General features: G+C 41.8%; 1 protein-coding gene and 1 non-coding gene across 2 annotated transcripts in view; both read right to left on the minus strand.

Moving 5' to 3' along the window:
• The window catches only part of LOC126352984 (erythroid differentiation-related factor 1), a 224218-nt gene that overhangs the window by 132064 nt on the left and 79930 nt on the right, over window positions 1-12224 (minus strand). The window lies entirely within an intron of this gene.
• On the minus strand, window positions 2746-2819 carry Trnat-ugu (transfer RNA threonine (anticodon UGU)). The gene has a single exon. It is a non-coding gene; the product is annotated as a tRNA-Thr (tRNA).

The following is a 12224-nucleotide window of genomic DNA, read 5'->3' on the forward strand; positions in this document are numbered from 1 at the left end:
ACCACGGCCAGCCATTTCTAGTTCATGCGCAGCACTCACCAGTTGGACACAATATTCATTGGACTGCTGCCTGTAAACACGTGCCACGTCACTCTTCTTGGAAGAGAGCTGTGGCGGTGCATGGCTCTGTTGTTGTTCCTGCATAGTGGTTTGCAAAGATGAGAAAAAGTGATATCTGAGCAGTGATTAAGTACTTCATAAAGAAAGGTGTGAAAGCAAAGACATTCATACCAATTTCCAGAATACATAGGACAAATGATTCAAATTTGGTCCGGAGAGCTTAGATGATGATCCATGCAATGGCTGGCCAAGATGTGTCACTACTCTAGAAATCATTTCAAAAGTGCACAAAATGGTCATGGAGGTTGAAAGAGCGTGAAATTGCTCACACTTGCCAGATGTCATCTGAAAGGGTATACCACATTTTTTACCAAAGAATTAGAAATGAAAAACTTATCTGCAAGGTGTGTGCTACGATTCTTAACGCTGCATGAAAAACACATAAGAATGGACATATCAGAACAATGTTTGGCCCAGTTTAGGAGAAACGAACAAGATTTTTTGCAACAGTTTGTGGCCACAGATGAAACTTGGGTGCACTACTATATGCCAGAGACAAAACAACAGTCAAAGCATGGAAACATGCTGATTCTCCACCACCAAAGAAAGCAAAGACAATTCCTTCTGCAGGAAAGGTCATGACATCAGTGTTCTGGAATGCAAAGGGAATTCTGTTTGTAGATTCTCTCCCCACTGGGCAAACAATTACTGGAGAATACTATGCTAACCTCCTGGACAAACTGCAACAAAATATACACTAAAAAAGGCCAGGTTTAGCAAGGAAGAAAGTCGTCACCCATCAAGATAATGCGCACCCACACACATGTGCCATTGCCATGGCAAAATTAAACGAACTAAGGTATGAATTCCAGAATGAGATTTTCACTCTGCAGCAGAGTGTGCGCTGATATGAAACTTCCTGGCAGATTAAAACTGTGCCGGACAGAGACTCGAACTCGGAACCTATGCCTTTCGCAGGCAAGTGCTCTACCGTCTGAGCTACCCAAGTACAACTCACGTCCCGTCCTCACAGCTTTACTTCTGCCAGTACCTCGTCCCAAGTTCTAGTCTTGGTCCGGCACACAGTTTTAATCTGCCAGGAAGTTGCAGGGTACGAATTGTTGCCACACCCAACTTATTTATCTGACATGGCTCCGTCAGACTTCCATCTCTTCCCAAAACTGAAAATTTTTCTTGGTGGATGAAGAATCTCTTCAAACGAAGAACTGATAGCCAGAGGTGACAACTATTTTGCAGGCCTTGAAGAAACTCATTTTCGAGATCAAATAAAGACACTGGAAATCGTTGGACCAGTGTATTAATCTACAAGAAGACTATATTGAAAAATAAAAAAGTTTCAGTGATGTAAGTACTTTTATTCTATTCCATTCCGAGAACTTTTCAAACCACCCTCATACAATAGGAAGTAAGGAAGATGTCTTCAACTACAGACCAATACCACTAATTCCCACCTTTAATAAGATATTCAAAAGTATTATCCTGCCGCAATCAAGTGCTCTTTGTTTCTCCCTCACAAAACACATACTGCTTGTATATTCTCAGCACAGCTTTACAAAAGAGCTAACCATGATCACAGTAATTACATAGTTCTTGCATGGAGTGTACACTCTGGTGGACCAGAGGATGCATATTGCATGCATGCCTGTTGTTGTTGTTGTTGTTGTTGTTGTTGTTGTCGTCGTCGTCATTATCGTCTTCACTCTGAAGACTGGTTTGAAGTAGCTCTCCATGCTATTCTACCCAGTGCAAGCCTCTTCGTTTCCAAATAAATACCACAACCTACATTCTTCTAAATCTGCTTACTGTATTCATCTCTTGGTCTCCCTCTATGATTTTTAACCACCACATTTCCTTCTAATATTAAACTGGTGACCTCTTGTCGTCTCAGAATGTGATCCTATCAACCAATCCCTTCTTTCAGTCATGTTCTGCCACAAATATCTTTTCTTCCCAATTCTACTCAGTACCTTTCATCAGCAATGCAATTGAGCCATCGAATCTTCAGCATTCTTCTTTAGCACCACATTTTAAAAGGTCCTATTCTCTATTTGTCTAAACTGTTTACCACATGTTTAACTTCCATACATGGCTACGCTCCACACAAACACTTTCAGAAACGTCTTCTTCCTAACTCTTAAATTTACATTTGATATTAACAAATTTATTTTCTTCAGGATCACTTTTCTTGCCATTGCCAGTCTATACTTTATATCCTCTCTACTTTGGCCACCATCAGTTATTCTGCAGCCCAATATTGCGAAACTCATTAACTACCTTAAGTGTCTCGTCTCCTAATCTAATTCCCTCAGCCTCATCTGATTTAATTCAACTATATTCCATTATTCTTGTTTTGCTTTTGTTGATGTTCATGTTGTATTGCTCTATCAAAAGTTTTTATTTCTTCTCCCTGAACTTCAATTCCTAAACCATATTCCTCTTTGGTTAACTTTACTGCTTGCTCAACGTACAAATTAGGTGACATCAAGGATAGGCAACAGTCCTATCTCACTGTCTTCCAACCACTGCTCCCCTTTCATGCCCATCAGCTTTTATACCTGTCATTTGGTTTCTGTAAATGTTACAAATAGTGAAATGATAATTAAATGGACACCCTAGCTGCAAACAGGCGTTGATGCACTTCACTAGGGACATGTTGAAAATGTGTGCCCCAGCCGGGACTCGAACCCAGGATCTCCTGCTTACATGGCAGACGCTCTATCCATCTGAGCCACCAAGCCACGGGAAGATTTCCTGCCATTTCCCCAACATTAATCTGATCGAGCAAGTGTGAGATATGTTGGGGAAAAGTGCAGCACGTCCACCGGCACAAACAACCAACCATGAGTTGCCAAGCACGCAGGTAGGAATAGAGTATCCTACCACAAGAACTTCTTACCAATGTTGTGGGCAGCATGGGAGCATGTTGCAGAGCATGCATTGCTGTCCATGGTGATCGCCCACTTTATTGAGAACAATGCATTCCTTTTGTAATGTCCAGGGGACCATCATTAATTGCAGTGACTTCAGTATAAATATTGTCTTTGTATAAATATGCCATTTCTGTTCGTATCCTTGCATATTTCTTTTAGTTGCCTTCCGTACTATACAGGAGACAGTTCTTTTTATGTATGGACCAAGTTTAAAAGTGTAGGAAGAGACAGATTGTTACTTACCATAAAGAAGATAGCTAAGTTGCAGACAGGCGCAATTAAAAGAGGCTTGCATAAAGCCTTCGGCCACAGCATTCATCAGTACAAAGGGTACTAGGAAAGTTTTGCAATACAGCTTTATTTATTTAATTTTTTCGGAGTAATTTCTGCCACATTGAATACACCTCTCCATACTCCGAAACCAATAACTAAGGTATCCTCTATGTGTTTATAGTTCACTCTTCTGTCTTCATCTAGCATCTTCCTCACAGTATCAATGTTTTCCTCCATAACTGATGATTGTGGCCTTCTTGCCCTCTCAGCATTCTCCAGAATGAAATTTCCTCTTTGGAATTCTCTGCACCACCTGAATATAGTTGTATGATGTGGGCATAGATCACCAAGTGGAAGAGTCATTTCTTCAAATCACTGGCCTGTGTTTCAACCAAGTGCGAAGTTGTACCACAAAAATTTCTGAATCTCACTTTGTGACCTCGATGCCATAGCAAGCACGTCAAACTAACTCTGCCAGTGAACGACTGCGCCCACACACATGGTACGGTGGCTACAATGCAAGTATGAAGTATTCTCAGAACACAGCAACAATCAGCCTCCTGCAACTTAGTGAATTGCAAAACTTTCCTAGTAACCTTTGTGAAAGAGAGACATTCACTATTCATAAACACAAGCAAGCACACGTCATGTGTGCTTGCTTGTGTATTTGAATGGTGTGTGTCTTCACTTACACTGATGAAGGCTGTGGCCGAAAGCTTACGTCAGCGTGTCTTAATTGTGCCTGTCCGCAACTTGATATGTTTCGATGATGTAAATAAAATAGAAAGAAACTTCCACATGGGAAAAATATATTAAAAACAAAGATTCCAAGACTTACCAAGCGGGAAAGCGCCGGCAGACAGGCACATGAACAAAACACTCGAAATTTTCTTGAATTTCCCCACCCTTTAACGTGATCTGGAGACAACATAACTACCCAACCTTTGCACCCATTGTTGTTCACCAACCTAAGTTCAGCACATGATCAACATAGCTCATCTCAAACCAACACTTTTTCGACTTTTTTCACACCTTTATCTCTCCCTATATAAATCTCTCTTTACTTTCACTTTAACCTCATATTACCCTTTCCACCTACTAATACCATGTCAACCTCACAACATCCCTACAACGACCCCATTAAATTTTATTTACATTCCCTCTGCAAACATGCCTTCACCCTAGCCAGATTACGCTCCCATATTTTATTTACTCAGGCTTGTCTGACATTTGGCATTACTCCAAAAGGCCTCACACTTAAAGTTCCCATCTCTGGCTGCAATCCTTCTTTCCATCAGTCCTTATACCAGTTCCAACAGCACAATCCATAGCCCTCACCCGCCTAATCCTTCACCTATACATCGACTCGGCCAATGAACACACCCGTCAACTCCTATCCCAAATCAAAGTCCTCAATCTTTCCTCTCCCACATCCACACCAGCTGTACATAGCATCCTCCTACAGGCCAACCGCAAATTAGAACAACATGCCACCCTCCACCTCAAAAAACTATCCAATCTCCTGGTTTCCCACCTCCGGAAAGGCAACTCACTCACCCTCCACAACCTTTCCAACAAACCTCAACCTCCTCTCATTGCACACAGACCCAGTCTCTCCCATCTACTCAATCTCCCACTTCCAGCTCCACTCCCCCCAACACCTCAAAATTTTAGTCAACACAATCTGGAACCACAACACCCCAATTCAGTAGTTAATCTTTCCTCCAAACCCCTCTCCCAATCCGAAACCTCTGTCCTATCCAAAGGCCTCACTTTCAGCCCCACTCCCAGGTTCAACCAAACTGCCCTTGTCAAAGATTTACTGTCCTACACTCGTAGTCTCTGCTGGAAATATCACTTTGCCACGAAGAAAAACAATCCTGATCCCACTCCTAATGATCCAACTCCCCAAGACACTATCCAAATTGAACCCTGCCTGCAACAGTTCAGTCCTCCATCACAGCGGGACCCACCTCCTCTTCCTCAAAATCACCCTCTCCAAACCTTCCAGGAATTTCTCACTTCCAGCCTTGCCTCTCAATCTTTCTTGAAAAACCTTAATCCTACTCCCAACATCACCACAGCCGAAGCCCAGGCTATCCGTGATCTAAAAGCTGACCGATCCATCATCATTCTTCTGGCTGACAAGGGTTCCACGACCGTGGTACTTGATCGTCGGGAGTATGTGGCTGAGGGACTGCGTCAGCTTTCAGACAACTCTACATACAAAGTTTGCCAAGGTAATCCCATTCCTGATGTCCAGGCGGAGCTTCAAGGAATCCTCAGAACCTTAGGCCCCCTACAAAACCTTTCACCTGACTCCATCAAACTCCTCACCCCACCGACACCTCGCACTCCTACCTTCTACCTACTTCCTAAAATTCACAAACCCAAACATCCTGGCCGCCCCATTGTAGCTGGTTACCAAGCCCCCACAGAACGTATCTCTGCCTACGTAGATCAACACCTTCAACCCATTACATGCAGTCTCCCATCCTTCATCAAAGACACCAACCACTTTCTCGAACGCCTGGAATCCGTACCCAGTCTGTTACCCCTGGAAACCATCCTTGTAACCATTGATGCCACTTCCCTATACACGAATATCCCGCACGTCCAGGGCCTCGCTGCAATGGAGCACTTCCTTTCACGCCGATCACCTGCCACCCTACCTAAAACCTCTTTCCTCGTCACCTTAGCCAGCTTCATCCTGACCCACAACTTCTTCACTTTTGAAGGCCAGACATACCAACAATTAAAGGGAACAGCCATGGGTACCAGGATGGCCCCCTCGTATGCCAACCTATTTATGGGTCGCTTAGAGGAAGCCTTCTTGGTTACCCAAGCCTGCCAACCCAAAGTTTGGTACAGATTTATTGATGACATCTTCATGATCTGGACTCACAGTGAAGAACAACTCCAGAATTTCCTCTCCAACCTCAACTCCTTTGGTTCCATCAGATTCACCTGGTCCTACTCCAAATCCCATGCCACTTTCCTAGACGTTGACCTCCATCTGTCCAATGGCCAGCTGCACACATCCGTCCACATCAAACCCACCAACAAACAACAGTACCTCCATTATGACAGCTGCCACCCATTCCATATCAAACGGTCCCTTCCCTACAGCCTAGGCCTTCGTGGCAAATGAATCTGCTCCAGTCCTGAATCCCTCGACCATTACACCAACAACCTGAAAACAGCTTTCGCATCCCGCAACTACCCTCCCAACCTGGTACAGAAGCAGATAACCAGAGCCACTTCCTCATCCCCTCAAACCCAGAACCTCTCACAGAAGAACCCCAAAAGTGCCCCACTTGTGACAGAATACTTCCCGGGACTGGATCAGACCTTGAATGTGGCTCTCCAGCAGGGATACGACTTCCTAAAATCCTGCCCCGAAATGAGATCCATCCTTCATGAAATCCTCCCCACTCCACCAAGAGTGTCTTTCCGCCATCCACCTAACCTTCGTAACCTCTTGGTTCATCCCTATGAAATCCCCAAACCACCTTCCCTACCCTCTGGCTCCTACCCTTGCAACCGCCCCCGGTGTAAAACCTGTCCTATGCACCCTCCCACCACCACCTACTCCAGTCCTGTAACCCGGAAGGTGTACACGATCAAAGGGAGAGCCACGTGTGAAAGCACCCACGTGATTTACCAATTGACCTGCCTGCACTGTGACACTTTCTATGTGGGAATGACCAGCAACAAACTGTCCATTCGCATGAATGGACACAGGCAGACAGTGTTTGTTGGTAATGAGGATCACCCTGTGGCTAAACATGCCTTGATGCATGGCCAGCACATCTTGGCACAGTGTTACACCGTCCGAGTTATCTGGATACTTCCCACCAACACCAACCTATCCGAACTCCGGAGATGGGAACTCGCCCTTCAGTATATCCTCTCTTCTCGATATCCGCCAGGCCTCAACCTCCGCTAATTTCAAGTTGCCGCCGCTCATACCTCACCTGTCTTTCAACAACTTCTTTGCCTCTGTACTTCCGCCTCGACTGACATCTCTGCCCTTACTCTTTGTCTTTAAATATGTCTGCTTGTGTCTGTGTATGTGCGGATGGATATGTGTGTGTGTGTGTGTGTGTGTGTGTGTGTGTGTGTGTGTGTGTGTGTGCGCGCGAGTGTACACCTGTCCTTTTTTTCCCCTAAGGGAAGTCTTTCCGCTCCCGGGATTGGAATGACTCCTTACCCTCTCCCTTAAAACCCACATCCTTTCGTCTTTCCCTCTCCTTCCTGAAGAAGCAACCATCGGTTGCGAAAGCTAGTAATTCTGTGTGTGTTTGTGTGTTTTGTTCATGTGCCTGTCTGCCGGCGCTTTCCCGCTTGGTAAGTCTTGGAATCTTTGTTTTTAATATACTTGGTATGTTTCTTTATAGTAAGTAGCAATATGTCTTTTACTACATTGTTGATATTCCTACATGGTGCTTCCATGTATGTTACTTGACAGTGACACATTATGTGAAAGTTATTTTTGTCTATCAGTGTTGTTCACTAGTGGGCTTCAATGATCAGGGTTTCATGGTAATGTCACCATATCTCAGTTACTGGCATTTCAGGCAGGTAGTGACACCGAGCGACAGGTTTAGATTCATACTGTCTACACTAATGTGGTCAGTTACGCATGAGATGCTGTAGTAAACAGGTGTACTTGTCGCTCTGATATAGTGAAGCCGGTTTCCAATGTGTAGTGCAAGAATTTGTATTTACACAAGATTAGCAGTATTTACTTCTTATTTATATGTAAACAAAAAAGTTTCTTTATGTCTGACACTAGTAGTTCGCATAGTAAGTGCTTAAACAACCCCAATTCGTTGTGTTTTATACGTGGCAGTTTTACCATTCCCAGTCAATGGACAAACATCAGTAATTTTGTCAGAGAAGCATATTTTGCTTATTTTAAAGTAAAAATTGGCGACCAAGATAAATCATGGGCCCCTCACAAAGTCTGCAAGCAGTGTGTGGAGGGTTTGAGAATGTGGACAAAAGGAACACGTCATAAACTTCTGTCTGGTATACCAATGATTTAGTGAGAGCCCAAAGACACTCCAGTGACTGTTACTTTTGTATAGTAAAAACGTCTGTGTGTGTGTGTGTGTGTGTGTGTGTGTGTGTGTGTGTACTTTAAAGAGTCAGCTATATACCCTGTGCCGCATTCAGCTGAAATTCCAGTGCCAGTGTTTCAAGAATTAACCTCTTTGCAAATGGAAATACAAGAAGATGCGTCGGGCAAAGATCAATGTGACCGCAGCAACAAAGATTTTAAAGGTGACGATGATTCTGTTCATAAAGGATTTAATCAGCATGAGTTAAATGACTTGGTACAGGATTTGGGACTATCCAAAAATGCATCAGAACTTCTAGCAACAAGACTGCATGAAAATAACTTGTTAGAAAAAGGAGCTAAAATCACCTACTTCCGATCGACAGAAAGTGCATTTCTGCAGTTCTTTCGGAGTGCTGATGGATTTGTGTGTTGCCACAACATATCTGGTTTAATGAAGGAATTGGGAATTTCAGACTATAACGCAACCAAATGGCGATTGTTTATAGATAGCTCAAAACATAGCTTGAAGTGTGTTCTCCTCCACAATGGAAATTTATACGGTTCAGTCCAAATAGGCCATCCAATTTCTTGCATGAAAAATACGAAGACATAAAGGAGGTCATTGACATGTTGCAATATAACTTGCACAAATGGATCATCTGTGTTGACCTTAAAATGGTTTCTTTCCTTCTTGGCCAGCAACACGGATATACCAAGTATCCGTGTTTTCTGTGTATGTGGGACAGCAGAGCTCGTGAGGAGCATTGGGTGCAGTCAAAGTAGCCGCAAAGATCTGACCTGAAACCTGGTGATCCAAACATTGTAAATCATCCACTCGTTGACAGATAAAACATTATATTTCGGCCTTTGCATATAAAACTAGATCTCAAAAAAACAATTTGTTAGAGCTCTGTCAACTGAAGGGGACTGTTTTAAGTGTATCATTTTGGCATTTCCTAGCTTGTCATATGAGAAGATGAAGGCTGGTGTCGTTGATGGGCCACAGATTCGGCAACTTATTAAAAATGAACATTTCATAGAAACAATGTCCAAACTTGAAAATAATGCTTGGTTGGCATTCAAAAGTATTGTCAAGGACTTTATAGGAAATACACGAGCCCATAATTACATCGAAATTGTTCACCAACTCTAGGGAGCTTTAAAAAGCTTGGCTGTAACATGAGTATCAATCTGCATTTCTTACATAGCCATCTTGCTAACTTTTCAGAAAATCTTAGTGCTGTCAGTGATGAACAGGGCGAGCGATTCCACCAAGATTTGAAGGTCATGGAAGTAAGGTATCAAGGTAGATGGGATGTCAGTATGATGGCTGACTACTGCTGGAGCATCAAGCGAGAATGTCCCCAGACATTGTAGGAAAAGTTATAAGCGAAAATATGTACCCTAATATCTTTGTTTTTATTATTTGTATAAACACAATGTACCTTTGAATATTATAATAACCTCTGAATGAATAAAGTATTCTAATATTCTACTACACTTATTTAGTACCCACTTTATTTTCCTTTGTATGCCCAGTTTTAATGACTTTTAGGGTGGAGAGAGAGTATTCTTTAGTTTAAAAACTTGGCATGATAGAGAAAAACTGATAACTGTTTTGAATTCAGGGGCCAAAAATTAGTTGAGAATAAGTCACAGATCTAGGACACAAAATGGCTGTTCTCCAGTGTTATGTACGTGTAAAAGCCAGTAGTGGTTTATATCTCCATAGCGAGCTCACAAAGACAGTTCGTGGACAAACATCAGTAATATTTGGCTGTGGAACAATCTACCGCTTTCTTAACTATGAAATTGAATTATTGAGCTCCACTGCTGATGCCCACTTAAAAAGGATGGTGCTGTTTTGAAAAAGAACAATAAGCCTCATGCATGATAGGAAGTCTTTGTGCAGCAGAAACACTTAACAATACATCCTTTATACATTAAGTTAGTAAAATGTTATACAAATCAGCCAACTGAAATTACCAAGTGAAGTGATGTACACGATCACAATACTAGTACAAAATATTAACTACTTCTGCGAAAGAACAAAATTAACAGTGACAGACTGAAGATCATGCCTCAATGGTTGGACTCTAACGAACTACAAACTTTCCAAGAACATCTAAAGAGAATCATTTTAACAGAAAATCCAAAGATTCTGTGATAGAAAAATGTTTATTATAATTCTATGAATTTCAAAATTCTGTTTGTGATACGGACTGCTTCAATAGCCAAATGGTTAGCACCACTTCCTTGAATTTGATTCACAGTACCTCCTCAGATATTTCTGCAGCAGGGAGGTCTGGAGCAAGGTACACTCAGCCACACGAAGCCAAATGAGGAACTGCAGTAGCATCAAGATTCATCTCCTGGCAACAATGGCTGAAAGGAATGGCTACATTCTGATTACATGCCAACAATCATAGATCACTGCTCATACTGCCTTGCAGATATCAGTCAACCAGTCAGATCATGGCAGAGGCCTAATTTGTATGTTGTGTTTGATTTGTTTGTTTATAATATAAACCAGTAGCATATCAGCTGTAAAGGAATAAAGTAAAAATAGATATAAGATGCAACAATTGTAGACTGTAATATATTTTGTGAGTGTAATTATTGTCATACTATCATTTCTGACGTTTGCCAAAGCCATCATTGTCATAAATAAGAAACTAAATTTTGTTTGGCTCAATAGCCAAGAGCAAATCTAATTGAAAGTTGCCACTTCAGCAACTCACGTGTCCCTAATCTACTCTAGTTATCCGACAGGGAAAAGGGAACCTACAATTTAATGTGGAATCCAGACCATGTGACATTCCTGGTGACACCTCACACCAATACGTCAGTGAAGGCTTGGATTAAAGACAAACTGAAAATTTTTGGGGTGAATATAGGATTCTATCCTAAAACCTCTCTGCTTCCAGATATGCACTTTACTGCTAGATTACCTGGTCTGACAAGTTTATGAAGCAAAAAGTCACAAACCACAATTATTAAGATAAAGAGAGATATTAAAATACGCACCATTCTTCAGTCTCACAAGTATAGTTTGATTAAAGTTCCAGCTATATCCCCTCACACTCTGATTCATTATGTTAATTCTTACATATCAACTTGCACCTAAGGGCTAGGGTAAACATGAAAGTTTTTAGCTCTCAGAGATTTTGGCACTATCAATAGTACTCACAGAAATGTTAAACTAGAGGCCAATTTTTGCTTATAGTTACTGTCTAATAGTTGCCTGCGAGTACGTTCTGTAAGTGTCTGAGAGTCTTGCAACATCAGATGTCAGAACCATTTACTCACAGCAGGATGAGCGTCTCTCTGAGAGCTGGCAGATCACTTTACACAATATTTTTCTGTTGAAGTTCTGCGCATGAAGGAAGAGGTTACGATGAAAGAGCATCAAGCTACAGCTCCATTTTTCATACTTTTAGTGACAAAGAAAAATCATAAAGGACCGAGTACATACAGGATGAGAGAGAGTATCAGGCAATGGAATGATTCTGGAGCACGCAAAAATTCATTGTTGAGTTATGATGGAAAATCCACAATACAATCAAAATTTTACGAGAATGACAGCGAGATAGACAAAGAAATACTCTTTACAATTGGACCCCGAATTGCCAATCTAGATACTATTACATATAAAACCGTTAGTTTTAAAAACAGTCTGCTTGTGACACCAATATTTCTAACATCACCTACATTTATTCTCTTTAATATTTGGCAAAGTACCAATTACAGTGAAATAACATTACAGCAATTTCATCTTGATAGCCATAGATGTTCAAAAGCCAAACAGAGCAGATATGTGATAAATGAAACATTCCTGGACATACATTTATCTGAACACTTACTTGTATTGA

Source organism: Schistocerca gregaria, chromosome 1, assembly GCF_023897955.1.
Source record: "Schistocerca gregaria isolate iqSchGreg1 chromosome 1, iqSchGreg1.2, whole genome shotgun sequence".
In the NCBI taxonomy this organism is placed as follows: Eukaryota; Metazoa; Arthropoda; class Insecta; order Orthoptera; family Acrididae; genus Schistocerca; species Schistocerca gregaria.